The sequence below is a fragment of the Corylus avellana genome, chromosome ca10 (assembly GCF_901000735.1).
Source record: "Corylus avellana chromosome ca10, CavTom2PMs-1.0".
NCBI classification, from domain to species: Eukaryota; Viridiplantae; Streptophyta; class Magnoliopsida; order Fagales; family Betulaceae; genus Corylus; species Corylus avellana.
The window spans coordinates 7,345,478-7,362,669 of NC_081550.1; positions in this window are offsets into that span (position 1 = coordinate 7,345,478).

Genomic DNA, 17,192 nt, shown 5'->3' on the forward strand with positions numbered 1-17,192 from the left:
TTTTCCGATTTTTCTTTTTTCTTTTTTTTTTTTTTTTTAATATATTTTTTTTAATTTTTTTTTTAAAAAAAAACATTTTTTTTAATTAAAAAAAAATTAATATATGTGCCACGTGTCGACATCTTATTGGTCCACGTGTCAGTTTAACGGTCAACTAACGGTCAACTAACGGTCAACTAACGGATGGACTAATTTGGTCACTTATCAAAACCACAGGGACCTCCTGTGATAAAAATGAAAACCCAGGGGGGAAAAAATAAAGTTGTGAAACCCTAGGGACTAATTTAGTATTTAACCCTTAAATGTATTTATATGTTTATATGTTTTACATCTATTAATTATTGTTGTATATGAACATGCATGCAAAATGAATATATAATGCTAGCTAGGTTCTTGTTTCAAATTAGATTTAATTGTGTTTTGGCTTTAAAGTTCGTATTGTGTAAATGTTCAAAAACTAACCTCAATTTATTGTATTTAGGGTCCCCATAACGAACCTAGGTAGATGTTATAGAAAAACCTTTTAAAATAACTTAGTTAAAATTATTTTGTTTAGGGTCTCCACCAAAAATGCATTTAAATTTGGATTGAGTATTATTATTATTATTATTATTTTTTGGTTTTTCAAGATTAATTAGATTAGGTAAATGTTAAAAATACACACTTTGGTACTATCCCCATATATAACAAATGCATATCATGATCCTCTCTATTTCAAATAATTGATGTATATTATTAGACAGATTTGGCTCAAGAGTTTTTAAAAAAGTTACGAGAGATTTTCTTTAATTTTTTAATAGTTCAGATTTAATTCTAAGATTCTATGAAAAAGAGAGAGTACGTAAAATTAAATCTAACCCGTTAAAGAAGCTATAAAAAAATCTCCTATAATTTCTTTAAGGCACCCATATTAAATCCTACGCAGACATTTAATCATCAATAGAAATATAGAAGTGTCCAATTTTTAAGGGATAGCTCAATCGACTGGAGACCATGCCTTATGAAGCGAAAGTCACTAGTTCGCATCTTCTTCCCTTCCCCAAAAAAAAAAAGGTATCCTATTTTTTCCAAAGTGAGATGGGCAGGCCAAAGTATATATCATTTTTTCCAAAGCGATAGGTAGACAGCCGACTAACCAAGCTCAGGTCCTACATTTTTGGGTGCATATGTTTTTTTTTTGGTAACAAACACAACAAAAACACATCCCTCACAAGGAGGGGAGGGTGGGAGGTGGATCTTTTCCACTACAGATGGGGATGGAAATGGGGGGAGAAAAGGGAGTAAAAAAAGTGGGAATGCAGCCAGAGAAAACTCTAGCCGCGGCCCAATATGCCACGTAATGGGCGCAGAAGTTTGCACTTCTGGTAACTTTCCTTGCCTCCCAGTGAGAGGAGGAAGGAATAAGAGAAATAACATCCGAAATTAAGCTATTTATTTGCCAATCCAAAACAGTGGAAGGTTGCTGCAAAGAGGAAATAACAATGTTGATCACTCTACCACCGGATTTATTTTTTATTTTTTTATAAATTATTATGCTTTTATTTTCTTATGATTTTTAAATTATTATGCTTTTATTTCCTGAGGTACGTTTAATTGGTTTTAAGGCTTTCCTTGTCAAAATATAATCCTTTTATGATAATGTATTAAAATAAGGAATTGATTTGTTTAAGAATATTAGTACTTTGTTAATTTGTTTGTTCTATAAATTGGTGCTCCATATGCAAAACGAAATTAATTATTAAGTTTTAAGAGAATAAAAGTTTATGATATATATGAGACTTAATTTTCTCCTTATCTTCTTTATGGATTCAAGGTTAGAACAAGATCTAGTCTTATCATTCCTTTTTCCTTTTCCCGCATGGAATAGAAATAAATAAATAAATAAAAATTATTTCTAATATTAGCTAGCTATAGGTTTCATTCTAATAGATAGACATCATAACATCCTTAAGGCAGCCGTCTTATTAACAGTGAGCATGGGGCCCTCTGGGAGAATTCATGAGATTTGTAACATGCTCATCAATTTTAGGTTTGAATATCAACAAGAATTGTAATGGTGGTAGCTAACTTCAGATAAATATTGTATTACGCTCGAATTAGTTCTTTTTTTTTTTTTTTTTTTTCTAATTCGCTCGAATTAGTTCTTGCACGCGTGAGATCAGTGCCCAAGAATACTTGATATATTTATTAATAGGGAAATCATATACAAAATTCTTAGGTCGACGCGCTTTTTTTTAAAAATTTTCTGGATTATTTTTTTTTTTTGAAAATTTAGTCCCTGAGTAACTCGAAACTACAAAAAAACTTCCTACCGTCAATTTTTGTTAACTGCTGTTAGTCCACTCAAAACTCACCGTTTTATCTTATTAAAATATTAATTTTTTATTAATTTAATTTTAAAAAATTAAATCTTAAAAAAAAAAAATAAAATTTGAAGGGTGGCCAGGGGTGGCGAGAAGTGTAAGCGTGGCGATCAAGAAGCGAGAGATCTTGTGGTGTTTGTCTGATTCTTCATCCAACGTGGAGATAATTGGTGGAGGAACGAAGATGAATAAAAATTTATGCAGCTTATAGGACAAACCTTGAAGCTGAAGAACAGTGTGATTCACAGAACTGAATAAAGGGTTGAATTGGCTGGCCTAGCTTCTGTCGAAGCTTTCTATATAAACAAACCCACTTATCATACAAAATCCCGATTTGATTGTTCAAACAAAATCATCAAAATCACAGAGAGAGAGAGAGAGAGATTGGGTGGTTGTTTGAACGCACTTTACAGGGAGGAAAGGAAATGAAGGTGGGAAGGCTGATGCAAGATACCACTTCTTTTAGTAGTGGTGAGGATGATGGTTGAATTTTTTGGGGAGGCCACCCCTTTCCACCCGCGAGGTGGCTGGCTCCCACCATGGGTGGCAGAATTGGCCCGAAACACCACCCCAAACCACCTGGGGTGGCACTTAAAGCCGCAATCGGTTCAGCTCCTGCCAAGGGCTGAAGGTGGCAGAGAGGTGGCGTTGCCACCTAGCCATGCCAAATTTTTTTTTTTTTTTTTTTTTTAAAGATTTAATTTTTAAAATGAAATTAATAAAAAATTAATATTTTAAGAAGATAAAACTGTGAGTTTTGAGTGGACTAACGGTAGTTAACAAAAATTGACGGTAGGGAGTTTTTTTTGTAGTTTCGAGTTACCCAGGAACTAAATTTTCAAAAAAAAATACTTAGGGAGTTTTTAAAAAATGTGCGTCGACCTAAGGATTTTGTATATGATTTCCCTTATTAATAACTAATTTAGTTTTCTTTTATTTTGGTCCCCATATATAACAAATGCATATATATATATATCCATGAATATTTATTATATTTGTTAATTAACTGAGAGTTACATTTTCTCATAAAATATATATATAGGTTTATTTTTTTAGGGAAAACTTGATTTACTCTCCTCAAACTTTCGCGCTTTTTTCAAACACCCCTCCATTGTTTAAAAACTCTAACTTTGATGTATCAAACTTTCATTTTCTTTCACTTTGCCCCTTCCGTTAGGATTTTCTGTAAAATCCTAATAGAGGGGTGTAAAATTTCAATCTTGCCCTTATTTTTATTAAAATATATATATATATTTTAAAATCTTGACCCGTGGGTTTATCATGAATCTAACCCACCCATATTGCTGATTACCAAGGTCATATCATATTTTTTAAAAAAAGAAGTAGTGACGGTGGGTCACCATGTCGCCGCCACACACTTCCCAGCCTCTGCTTCTTCCTCTCCCTTCTCTCCGGTGTAATATCTAACGAGCTCCAAATCATCACGAAACTCAAATCTGCGCTTTAGGGCTCAACCACCGACGCTTTCAGTTCATAGGAATCCTCCTCCAATCCGTACAGTTTCACCGAAATCACCTGCAACTTAGACAATTTGGTCATAGAAATCGAGCTTTTGAACAAAAACTTGACAGGGACTATTCCTTTGGATTCCATATGCCAGCTCCAATCGCTGGAAAGGCTCTCCTTGGGGTTCAACCTCTTGCACAGTCCAATCATAGAGGACTTGAAAAACTGCGTGAATTTACAATATTTGGACTTGGCAAACAATTTCTTCAATGGCTGTGTGACCCACAAAAAAATTGGATTGCGTGATACAATTTGGTTGAAGGTGTGAGCCAATCCCGTTGGTGACACCCAAAGTGACCTCTAGTGGGTCAATTGTGACCCTACGGAGGGTCACAAGACCCACCGGGGGGTCACGCGGCTCACAAAGTGACCCCCGGTGGGGGTTCGCTTTTTTATTTTTATTTTTTAAATTTTTTTAATATAATAATTATAATAATAATTTTTTATTTATAAATAAGGGTAAATTTAAATTTTTTTAAAAAAAATTAGGGGTATAAAGGACTTTTACTCATTTGACCGTTTGATTTAACTGCAAAATCCTAACGGAATGGGCAAAGTGAAAGAAAATAAAAATTTGATACATCAAAGTGTGAGTTTTTGAACAATGGGGGGTGTCTACAAAAAATGTGAAAGTTTAGGAGGGGGTAAGTTAAGTTTCCCATTTTTTTTTTATGTGGTTGAAATTAGGTTTATATATATGCATAAGCTTGGAATTAGGTTTATATTTTTTAAGTCTTATATATTTGTTCCTAATGTACGTAGAGAAAAAATGGACAAGAGTTGGATGACAATGTGACGTCCCACATCGCCTGGGTATGGAGATGGGGATGTGTTTAAATGTATACTACACCCTTAATGACAACAACGCGTTTTAAATGCCTGATGGTCATGATCCCATCAGAACTCTGCAGTTAAGCGTGCTTCTGCTGAAGTAGTACGATGATGGGTGACTTCCTGGGAAGTTTGGTTTGGGGGAGCCAAAAGCGAACAATATTGTGTGTCATTGAGGTGAGGTGCTACAAATAGTATCAGAACCATTGCTCAGCCTGAGATGGGGGCAGCGTGTACAGGTCCATGAAGGTCGCTAGCGGGCACTCGCTAGGACAGACGCCAAGAATGGGCTAATCCCATGAGAGTCCCCAGCGGGGATGTTGGGTCCTAAGAGGGAGTGATTGTGATGTCCCACATCGCCTGGGTATGGAGATGGGGATGTGTTTAAATGTATACTACACCCTTAATGACAATAACGCGTTTTAAAGCTGTGATAGTCGTGATCCCATCAAAACTCTGCAGTTAAGCGTGCTTCTACTGGAGTAGTACCAAGATGGGTGACCTCCTGGGAAGTCTGATTTGGGAGAGTCAAAAGCGGACAATATTGTGTGTCATTGAGGTGGAGCATTACAGACAAAGTCTAGGGGTACGAGAGAATACAGAGACGGGTGTCAATTATTCGTGGAGTTTGCAATTAGTAACTGTAGAACCCCTGATGGATTCATTTATTGCCCTTGTAAGATTTGTCGAAATAACAAGTGCCACCTACTAGGTTTCGTATTCGACCACTTGACAGGGGGTAAAAGGAATAATGCTGGAATACACACACTGGTACTATCACGGTGAAAAACATGTACAGGGTCTTGGTACAAGCTCTAATTTGAATAGCTCGACCGCAAATGTGGGTGCAAGCGCAAATCAGGGTGGAGACATGCATGCAATGTTGCGTGATTTATTTGGCATGCTCGAAGTCAGGGAAGACAATTGTGAGCCTTAGGTCGTGGTGTAAGGGGGTGAAGAAATTGTGAACCAAGAAGCCGTTGAAGGTGACGCACTAAAGTATTACGACCTTCTTAAAAAGGCGGAAAAACCACTTCATATCGGGACCAAACATAGCAAATTGAGTGCAACTGTACACCTGTACAACTTGAAGTGCGTTGGTGGACTTAGTAACGTGATATAGATGTCTACCTTCAACACTTAATCGGGTGCATTTGGGGGTGTACGACTGAAGGACCGTACGATATCGGGTTCAAGAGTCATGATAGTCACGTACTGATGCAACAGCTTCTACCTATTGCATTGCGTGGATCACTTCCAGGCAACGTGGTTATACCTCTTGTTGAGATGTCTGCATTTTTCAGGGGTCTATGTTCAACAACATTGACACAAGAGGATATTGACCGATTACCCTGTGACGTCTGTATCACGTTGTGTAAGATGGAATAATATTTCCCCCCCCCCGACTTTTTTAGTTCATAGACGAGCCGAGCCCCTTATCGGGTACTCGGCTTGCCCGCCCGTTACAGCTTGTAGAAGAAATGCTCTACACAAAACTCACCAAGAAAATCATAAACCACATAAATAAACATTACAAAAAGAAAAATCAATTTTTTTTTTATGAATCTTTACCCACTACCACTTCTCTTCTTTCTCTTTCTTTCACCGTGGGTGTGCAACAAAACCTACCAAAATAATTGTCAAAAATCCATACAAAATCCACCAAGAAAATCATCAAGCACATAAATAAACAAGAGAGGGAGGTAAGGAGTGAGGCACTGAGGCGTGTGAAGGGGAAGGAGGGGGAGATAAGAAAGAAAGAAAGAAAAAAGAAAAGAAAGAGGGGACATAAAAGAGGAAAGAAATAGAAAAATATTGAAGTGGGTGGCCAGGTGGGACGCGTGGGGAAAAGGGAGGAGAAAGGGAGCAGACTGAGTAGCTGCATGAGTTTGGGGAGAAAGGCAGAAAAAAGAGGAAAAATAAATAAAGAAAAAGGGAGTGGGAGACAGCTTGAGTGGCTCTAGTCTCTGGATAAGGTTTTCCCCTTATTTTAAGTAAATGACATTAATACCCATAATGTTTTAAGATTACAATGCAATACAATAAAATGCAATTTGACCCCAATTTTATAGTAATTTGCATGCTTAAAAAAAAAAAAAAAAGTCCTTAAAATATAAATCTAAGTTAAGAATACAAGTTATACTATAATCATATGATTTAATGATCAATTGACCGTGTGATATAATCATATATATTATAATGAGAATACATTAATACTTTAATTGTGGTTATGAGTAATACATTGTTTAATCCAATGTCAATTACTTAATTTGATATTTTACGAATCACGTTATCATTGTACATGAATAATATGATTAACTTTATTAAGTATTTGAATTGTCATTGAATCATATGATTTTTAGAAAAAATATGGAACTTCCATTGAATCATATGATTAAGTATTGATTTTATACATTTATATTATTCAATATGCTTATATGTATAATTATAATTTATAACATATATGGACTAATAAGTTTATAAAATACATTCGAACTAAGTCTCTAGGTACTTAATTATTGTAATAATATGAATTTGTATACATATGATTTATATCATATTATATATGTATAATTTGTTATTATATAATCATATAATTTATCATCAATTGATCATGTGATATAATCATATAAATTATAATGATAATATATTAATACTTCAATTGTGGTTATAACTAACACATTGTTTAATTCAATGTTAATTACTTACTTAACATATATTAAAATTGGAACTAAGTCTATAGTACTTAATTGTTGTATTAGTATGGATTTGTATACTTATGACTTATGCCGTATTATATGTGTATAATTTGTTATTATATAATCATCAATTGATCATGTGATATAATCATATAAATTATAGTGATAATACATTAATACTTAAATTGTGATTGAACTCTTCAAAAACAAAATTGTGATTTAATGATCAATTGATCATGTTATAAGTATAAATTTATTATTATTATTATTATAAAAGGAGGCTAGCGGTTAGCGGTTAGCAGGCCGCCTGCCTTTTCACCCCTACATAAAAGGAACATAAATACTTTCAAAGCTCCAAAGAAATATTAGCATTGAACCTTATGTGATGATTGATTTGATTGCGTTAAGTGTTAAGTGAAAGATTTTGTTTTATTTTGTATTCATAAACCTTATGTAATGATTGATCATACGATTCATATTAATAATATCATCATTTTTTTTGTTTCTTAAGTTATCATTAACTTATCAACAATATCATCTCATGCTATCAATTCCAAATTTCTAACTACAATGTGAATACTTAATTTGTGACTATAGGAGTAATAGGACATTACATGCATTGTTAATTTGTTATTGTCTATAATGCTAATCATTTCATTTGGGATTATTCTAACCACATTGTCATTATATATGATATGAATTATATGAATCGATATGATTATATTAATATATGATTAAGTATCATGATTTTCATTTAATCATATGATTAATAATTCAAATTGTCTATTCAAGTTTCAACTATCATTAATTATTTGATCATTTAAGATACTCAGTGGTTAGGTCATTTAAGATATAACTATATGATTAACTTTTATCATTCAATTATATATTATATAGATACTTATAATCATAGATATAATTATATATTGTATACAAATTAATTATTGTTACTTAAGAATTTTTTTGAGAAATACTTAATAATTAATATACATTGACTATTGTTAATTTGTTACTTAATAAATAATAAGTAATATACCATATAAGTTACTTTTATTATATATATACGAGCCGCACTAATAAGTGAGTCGAGCCCTTATACGAGTATGTTCGCAAGCTTTAAATGAGCGAGTTGGGTTTTATACGAGTATATATCGTTTAATAATCGAGTTTAGTTTCGTATCCATGAGCGGCTCATTTAATAACTGAGTCGCGCACGGGCCGAGCTTTATCGGGTCGAGCCCGAACGGTTTCACGGGTAGCTTTGTTCGTTTATAGCCCTAGAATTATCGATCCAATAAAGTGTAGGTTGGGCCATCGACCATCCATGTTAAAATATAGGATGACCCATTAGCCCTCCATTATAAAATGTAGTTTAGACTATCAATTCTCAATGATAAAGTGTAGGCTGAGCGGTGGAAACCATATAAGCCTTTTTCGTTGACATTTTGGCCCAAAATTGTAGTCCAATTCGAATTGACCTTCTCTAACAGGAGGTCCAAAAAAAAAAATTGGCCCCCAACAATAGGGTATATACTTTGAAAATCCAAAGGCCTGATCAATTGCTTTTATAAAGAAAAAGGAAGAAGACAAAAAGTAAAAGATCAAATATTTGATCACTTATTAGTTCCAACAGTATTACAAGCTATAGCATACGGCTTACTACTTATATATTCTGCATTATAAGCCAGCAGACAACATAGTTTTTTATTTTTATTTTTTCCGAGTGAAATACAAAGCCGAAGACAATGGGACACAAAAGAGGTTGCTATTATTCAACATTATAAATAAATGAATAAGGTAGCAGCACGACATTAACACTCCCCATGCATGCATGCATATTTTGCTTTTATTCAGATCCTCCCACTACACAACACCACTCTGCGGCTTCATTGCTCCTTCCACAACTGGAGCCATCGCCACTCCTTGATTCTGCATGTGTATGTTCCCATGCCATCCTATTCATATATATATATATATAAAACAAAACCAATCGTTCATTCATAACCCATTAAACTAAACATTTAGTTTCAATTGATATATATAGAGAGAGAGGGAGGTAAATATTACCAACAGACACGTCAAAATTAAACCACGGTTTTTAAGCTCACGATACTCTTGGCACAAGGCACAATGAAGGCAGAAAAAATGAACACAGCAATCCCAACATGGGCTCTCCTTCAACATATATTGTCTTCGCAGTTTAGATCAATAATAGCACAAGTAACAGAAACCACAACCAGTGAAAGCACTGATCAAGTAAAACAGGGCCGCGTTTGCGCCGCACACTAAATTTTTTCACAAATAGACATGCACCTCATTATTTATTTGCATGAGTAAAGCTATTTAGAATAGGATTATGTTGAAAAATAAAGCTTTTAAAGTTTTTTTTTTTTTTTTTTTTTTTTTTTTTTTAAAAAAAAAAACCTTTTTTTAAGCTTTTATTTTTATTTTTATTTTTTTTTTAAAGTGCATTTTGATTTTTTTTAGAGTAAATTGAAGTTTTTACTAAACAAAGCCACTTTTTATTTGACACAATTTTTTAAGTGCTAAAAGTACTTTTAAGTTTCCTAACGCAATCCCAACAAGTTCTTTATATACTGCTATAGATACGATTATCATACAACTCGGTTATATGATAGTAAAAATTAACCATTAGATTAGTACTTGTAAAAATAACCAAAGGCTAATTTTTCTTGCATGATAATCATATAACAGTCTACTAAATCATGTGAATTGGCGAAGTCAGAGTTCAAACCTAGAATTTTTAACTTTGATATCATGTTAAATCACAATTTTTACTAAAAGAGTTTATAGAATTTATTCATTTAACTAATACTCTTAACAAAGTTTAGATATTGTCTGTATAATATATTCTTTCTGTTCTACTTACAAGTTGATCCTCAATCTACAATCTCAGAGACCTGCCCAAAAGTAACACATGGACACCGACATGAGCATATATTAATTAGTTTTAAACCCCAAATATTTCAATCACCATATGTACACAAGGATTTTCTTTTCTGCATATGTACTCAGAGAAGGAGTCAAAGAGGCCGGTTGACGAAGGGCCTTCTTCACTCTTGGGTTGAGCCATTTCAGAGCCAGCAACCTTGTCTCAACGAGCTCAGGTAATTTGCACTTAAATGGGAGAAAATTAAACCAGAGAGTGGAGAGAGCTGATTATTCAGATTGCATGTATATTTATAATTAAGTTTGGCTCTTGTAGAATGCTTTTGTGGTGAATTAGGCTTTTTTGCCCCCACAATGCAAACGTAAGGTGAGAAATTAACATCTCCCAGGTGGTCCAATATAATGCATGCATGTCGTGTTCGTGTAACTTGTGTTTGGCAATATGTTCATCTCCCAGCTGGTCCCTGCCGCTGCTGCCACTGAAAATGGAATTTTGGGCCCACCAGATCCACCAACTAGAAAACAACAAACAAATTAACAAAAAAAAAGAAAATGAAAAGAACAAGAAAGATTAATTGACATGGAAAACAACAAATAAAACCAGAGTGAATTCGAATTTGTTGCTCCTTTCATCAACCACGGAGGTCGATGGGATAGCTTGGATGGCTATTTGTTTGGGTGGTGTCCAATCTATTTGTTGTGAATTCATCTTGACCTTGGTTTTATTAATTATTGGTCCAAGAAGAATGCAAAAGAATCTGCTTAGTGGGTAAAAAAACCCTCAGAAAAATGAAAAGGAATCTGCTTAGTGCTTAATATCGATTAACTATACGGTGTCTGGTGATGCTTTCATTAATCTTGCATAATTTGTTAAAATCACCACCACAAAATTCCATGCTATGTGACTATTTTGAGTCACTTAATTTTCTTTCGATTTTGATGGAACTTGAGAAAGTAAAATCACTTTTATTTTTCAGAAAGTACACTCAGAGTTTTCTTGAATAACATTAATAAACGTTACAAAATATCAAATACCACTCTTTGATGGAACTTGAGAGGGATCTCGTAGATCAGAATGGATATAATTCATTGTACCCACTTGTTTTGTAGATATCTGTATTGGACTTGACTCTTTGCTACTTCCTAAAAACATAATGCTCACTAAAGTCATTCCAAGTTGTCACTTCCAAAGAATTGAAGGCTTATTTGCGATACGCCATATTTTTGCCTCCGGCCAATTTCCTTATACCCTTTTCTTAGTTGCTTAAAAAAAAAAAAAGAAAAACAAAAAAACCTTCGCCATTAAGGCATGTCAAGATTCCTCATCCTTATGACATCTACTGCATGTTTTCTTAATTTACAAGGAAAAAAGGTAATGGCTTGTCCAAAAATTGTCCTACTTATAAGCTTGGCCTCCATTTAGCTATACCTACTTCAAGAGCTTCTATAAGTGGTTAATTAACAACAAAATATTGAAGCTTCTCTAAGTTGTTGGAGCTGTTCAAAATGCCTATGCAGTCTTGTTTAACCACCTTCTTCGCCTTTGAATTGTATTTCTCTCCGAGCTTAACTTCTCTTCACTCTAGAATAATTTTCTCCTGATCAACCTTCATCCTTGTACTATCAACAATATTAACTCCCTCAATTACAATCTCATGTACAATCTCCTCCTCACCTCCATCACTGCAATGCCCCAGATTAGTTAATTAGAATAATTAACGAGGAGAGTTATCAATTAGCAGTACTTCTGAAATTAATTAACTTATAATTAATTGGGGAAACAAACCTAAACACGTATCAAGGTGAATAAAATAGTGGCGTTGCAGCTAATGACCTCTCATTAGCGGCAACATTGGGCTCACTGTTAATAATATGGACGTTAATGAGCAACATTCTTGTAGTGTGAAGTTCATAAATGCTAAAATACAATGACTCCTTACAATCTCACTCCACATGATCCCAAGCTCCAACTCAATCTTGTACTTGCTAAATTGTGAAACAAACAAATGTTTCACAGGTGGAAAGGGTAGCAACTACGTAAGCAAACATCATACAAAAGTAAAACATGAAATAAGCTCTTAAAATATACTCAAAATGACTTCTAGAATTGCTCATTTGCTATCTTGCTCAATGTCACCTACAAACGAGGGAGGAAGTTTTAGTTTTCTTCATCTTATCTCAGACTTGTTAAAATGAGTAAGTGATCTCTTATGAATTAGCTACACCAATTTTTGTTAAACTGACTTGTTTCATTTTTCTCTTAGGTTTAAGAGTTTGTTTGCTACAAATACTTGTTACGAATGACCAAAAGGGAAGCTTTTGAATATTTTATTAGTTTTCTAATAAGAATTACTAGTTTTCTTTTATTTTGTGTCAATTTTTTGGTTGAATTATTGATTTGGAGAAAAGTTGTGAATCTTGTGTTCACCATCTTTAATTTACAACCGACTATGTCACGCTGCATCACCGACCAACCTTATAATGAGACTTATTTACGGTTAGGGAAGGGACCAAGAAGAAAAATAAAATGTAGATTAAACCATCAGCCCTCCATGATAGTGTAGGCTAAGCAATGGAGACCATATATGGTCCTTTTTCTTTGACATTTCGGCTCAAGATTATGGCCCAATTCGAACTGGCCTTCTCCGATGGACGAGATTACGCCACGCCAACGGGAAGCAAACAATTAGCCCTCAGCGGTGGGACACTAATTTGAAGATCCAAAAGCCGTCAATTGCTTTCTTTCTTAAAGGGAAGATCGAAGACCATAGTAAAAGATCAAATATTTGATCGCTTATTAATTCAAACAGATTACACAAGCACATAAATTATTACAACATTAATATTACAAGCTAGCACACGACATAGCTAGGTTTTTTATTTTAATTACGTACAAAGCCAAAGTACCGAAGGAGACACAAGAGAGGCCAGCAAAGCAAACCCAAGAAGATACAACGTTAAATATTATAATATTATTCCAACTAAATAACACTCCCCATGCACGCATGCAAATGATCAGCATCACCGCTTCATCCCTCCTTCCACAGCTGGAGCCATTGCCAGTACTCGTTGATTGTGCATATGCGCGTTCCCATGCCATCCTAACCATATCCAACAACCAAAACCAACCAACCATTAATTGATATATTTTTAAAGTAATAGTTAAGTGTTTAAATTTACCTCTTCCTATCAGCTTAAACTTTTGGGACAAGTGGTGATTTAATATGGCATCAGAACCAAAGATCCTCGGATCAAATTAACCTTAACTTCCGTCAATTCATCCCTCATTTAAATTAAATGTTCCATGTGTTGGGCTTCGCCTATTAAAAGAGAGTTGAGCCCACACGTGAGGGGGAGGGTTAAAGTAATGGTTAAGTGATTAATTTTACAAATTCTTATCAGCTTAAGCTTTTAAGACAAATGATGATTTAATATGTATAACCAATTAGAATTAAATAAAATAAAATTAAACATTATATATTTAGTTTCAACTGTATTTTTTGATATATATATATATATATATATATAATTACCAAGAGACACGTCAAACCCACGGCGCTGGAGCTCACGATACTCTTGGCACAAGGCACAATGAAGGCAAAAAAGATGAACACAGCAATCCAAACAGGGGGTCTCCACCAACATATATTGTTTTCGAAGTTTTTGACGATAAAAGCACGAGTAACAGAAGCCACAATTTGTGAAAAGACTTATCAGGAAAAACAGGGCCGCGTTTCCACCACAGGCTGAAAATTTCCACAAAACAAAACTCAAATGTTAATTAATTTATTTGCTTGATATTTAAACTATATATATATATTCTTTCTGCTCTACTCACAGGATGCTCCTTTATCTACAATCTCGGAGATCTGCCCGAAAGTAATACATGGACACCAAAAATGCATCCCAGAGGAAACCACCTTAACAGGAGTTAATTAAGCACAAAATGGAATAAAAAAAAGGAAAAAAAAGAAGAGGAAATTAAACAAAAAAGAAATTTTAATATAATCTCTTAAAGAAAAAGGAGTTTACAGCTACGCAGGTCAGAGAAGCAGTCCCAGAGCTCGGATGACCATGGGCCTGCAGTCGTTGGTTGAGCCATTTTAGAGCCAGCAACCTTAATTGTTTCAATGAGCTCAGGCTTGGAAAACAAAAATGGGAGAAAACCAGCTCTGCATGGAGAGAGCTGATTATTCTGATTGTATATATAGAGAGAGAGCACGTGTGGATGTGGTGCATGTGAACTGTAGCAACAAGATCTTCATAATAATGACCATTTTTTTAAAAAAATGGTCATTATTATGAATAAAAATAATTTTTTTTTTTTAAAAAAAATATCAAATAAAAGAAGGACCAAAATAAAAATTATTGCTTCAGAAAATTTTTTAATTTTCAATTTTGTTTTTTTTTTTTAAATTAAAAAAAAAAAGAAAAGAAAAAAGTTGACCCCAAGTTAGACCTGTATCATTCATCATTTTGAAAACTCAAGTTCTTCTAAGTAATTGGATATATATATATATATATATATATATATATATATATATATATATATATATATCAGAGGATTATTCTCTCCTTTCTTTTTAACTCGTTTTCAAGAATTAATATAATTTCTTCCAAATTTAGGTGAATTTGGGGAATTGGCGCGTCTAGCCTATGTGTCGCAATCAGATTCCGAGTTGGACCGCACATTAGAGAGTAGTCGCAATGATTCAACCTGGCTGGCATGAGAGATTAGAAGCAGTAGATGATTAGTCATTGAAATTCCTGTTTGGCAAAGAACCAGATGATCATGATCATGGCATGTGATGCGATGCGGTCTCGTCAAAAGTCATGTATGCAAGGAAGAACGAGATGCTCCCTGCCCCCACAATTATCACATGTATTCTTGGGCACCATCCCCTTTTTGAATAAGATTCCAGGGAGAGATGTGATGCGTCATGAGTCATGCATCATGCAATACATAATTTATACGACGTCACATTCATCTCCAGCTACAATGGAATTTTGGGCCTACAGTACCCTAATCATCCATTATATGGACGTACATTTTATTATTATTATTATTATTATTATTAATATTTTGCAATGATGGAGAACCCCTCTAAGAAATGAATTGAGTAAGAATCTAGCTTCATTAGCGAACATGATTCCAAAGAATTGTTTGTCTTTAAAAAGATTCAAACTTTAGCCCAATAAGAATATTACCACCAACACCAAGAAGGCCATTACCATTTGAGTCATCCAATTACAAAAGTCTTAATTAATAAAAATGAGGACCAGGACTTGTTTGTTTGCACTCTCATGATTTAGGCTCAGACTTGGTCTTGGTTTCAAAAATGCGAAGCCTAATAAAGTATGTGAGTTTTGGGTAACATTGTCTCTCTCTTTGAAAGAGAAAGAGAGTGACCTGGAGAAAGGATATCAGCAGCTATGAAGAAGCATGGTGTGTAATAAGACAGGATTAGAAGCAGAGCAAATAAGAGGCATGGCTTCTTAGTCTTCATGGCACCCTTCAATTCCCTCTCTAACTTGCAGTGCCGCAGTTGTTAATTATTAATTACAGAATGATGATAGCTAGACATGAGTGGGAACAAGAAAACCAAGTCTTTTCTTGTGACGAAGTTGGTACTAGAGATTTTTCTTATTGATTAAGAACATGGCTTAATCACAAAAGTAGGATTCTTTTCAGATGATGCTGAGATATCGATGTGCAAGTCTGTGACGTCCCACATTGTCTGGGTATGGAGATGAGGATATGCTTATGTACGTGTATACCACACCCTTAATGACAACAAAGCGTTTTAACGCGTTTTAAAGCCTTGATGATCATGATCTCATCAGAATTCCGCAGTTAAGCATGCTTTTGCGAGAGTAGTACCAGGATGGATACTGATCTCCTGGGAAGTTTGGTTTGGGGGGGCCAAAAACGGATAATATTGTGTGTCATTGGGGTGGGGTGTTTCAAATGGTACTAAAGCCATTGCCTAGCATGAGATGGGGGTCGGGGAGCGTGCACAAGCCCATGAAGGCTGATAGCGGGCACTTGTTAGGACCTAAAAATAGGCTAATCCCATAAGGGTCGCCAGCGGGAACGCTGGGTCCTAAGAGGGAGTGTTTCAAATGGTATCAAAGCCATTGCCCAGCATGAGATGGGGGCCGGAGAGCATGCACAAGCCCATGAAGGTCGATAGCGGGCACTTGTTGGGACGTCAAGAATGGGCTAATCCCATGAGGGTCGCCAACGGGAATGCTAGGTCTAAAGAGGGGGTTATTGTGACGTCCCACATCGCCTGGATATGGAGATGAGAATGTGCTTATATGTATACTCACATTCTTAATGACAACAACGCATTTTAAAGTCGTGATGGTCATGATCCCATCAGAACTCCGCAGTTAGACATACTTTTGCGAGAGTAGAACCAGGATGGATAACCTCCTAAGAAATCTAGTTTTCGGGGAGCTAAAAGCAGACAATATTGTGTGTCATTGGAGTGGGGTGTTCCAAAGTCTCCCATGCAAAAGCTGATTCCATGCATAAATTGCATGTTAGGATGAGCAAATCATTATTTTCCTATGTGAACCAAATACTAGTTTTCACATTCGTCGGCTAGCTACTTAATTAGAATGTTAAGGTGACTTGCACATCTCCATAAATTGCACATTTGATGGTTGATGGCTGCACCCCTTCCAACTTAGGGATCGATGCAGGGTTGGTGGCTGAGCCACCCTTCCCCTTTTTCTTATTTTTTTAGTTTTTATAAAATTTAATTTTTTAGTATTTATTTTTTACTAAAATAAATAATAATGATTTTAATGTGATGTAACAAAAAAAAAAAAAAAAAAATGTTGAAGTGGCTTA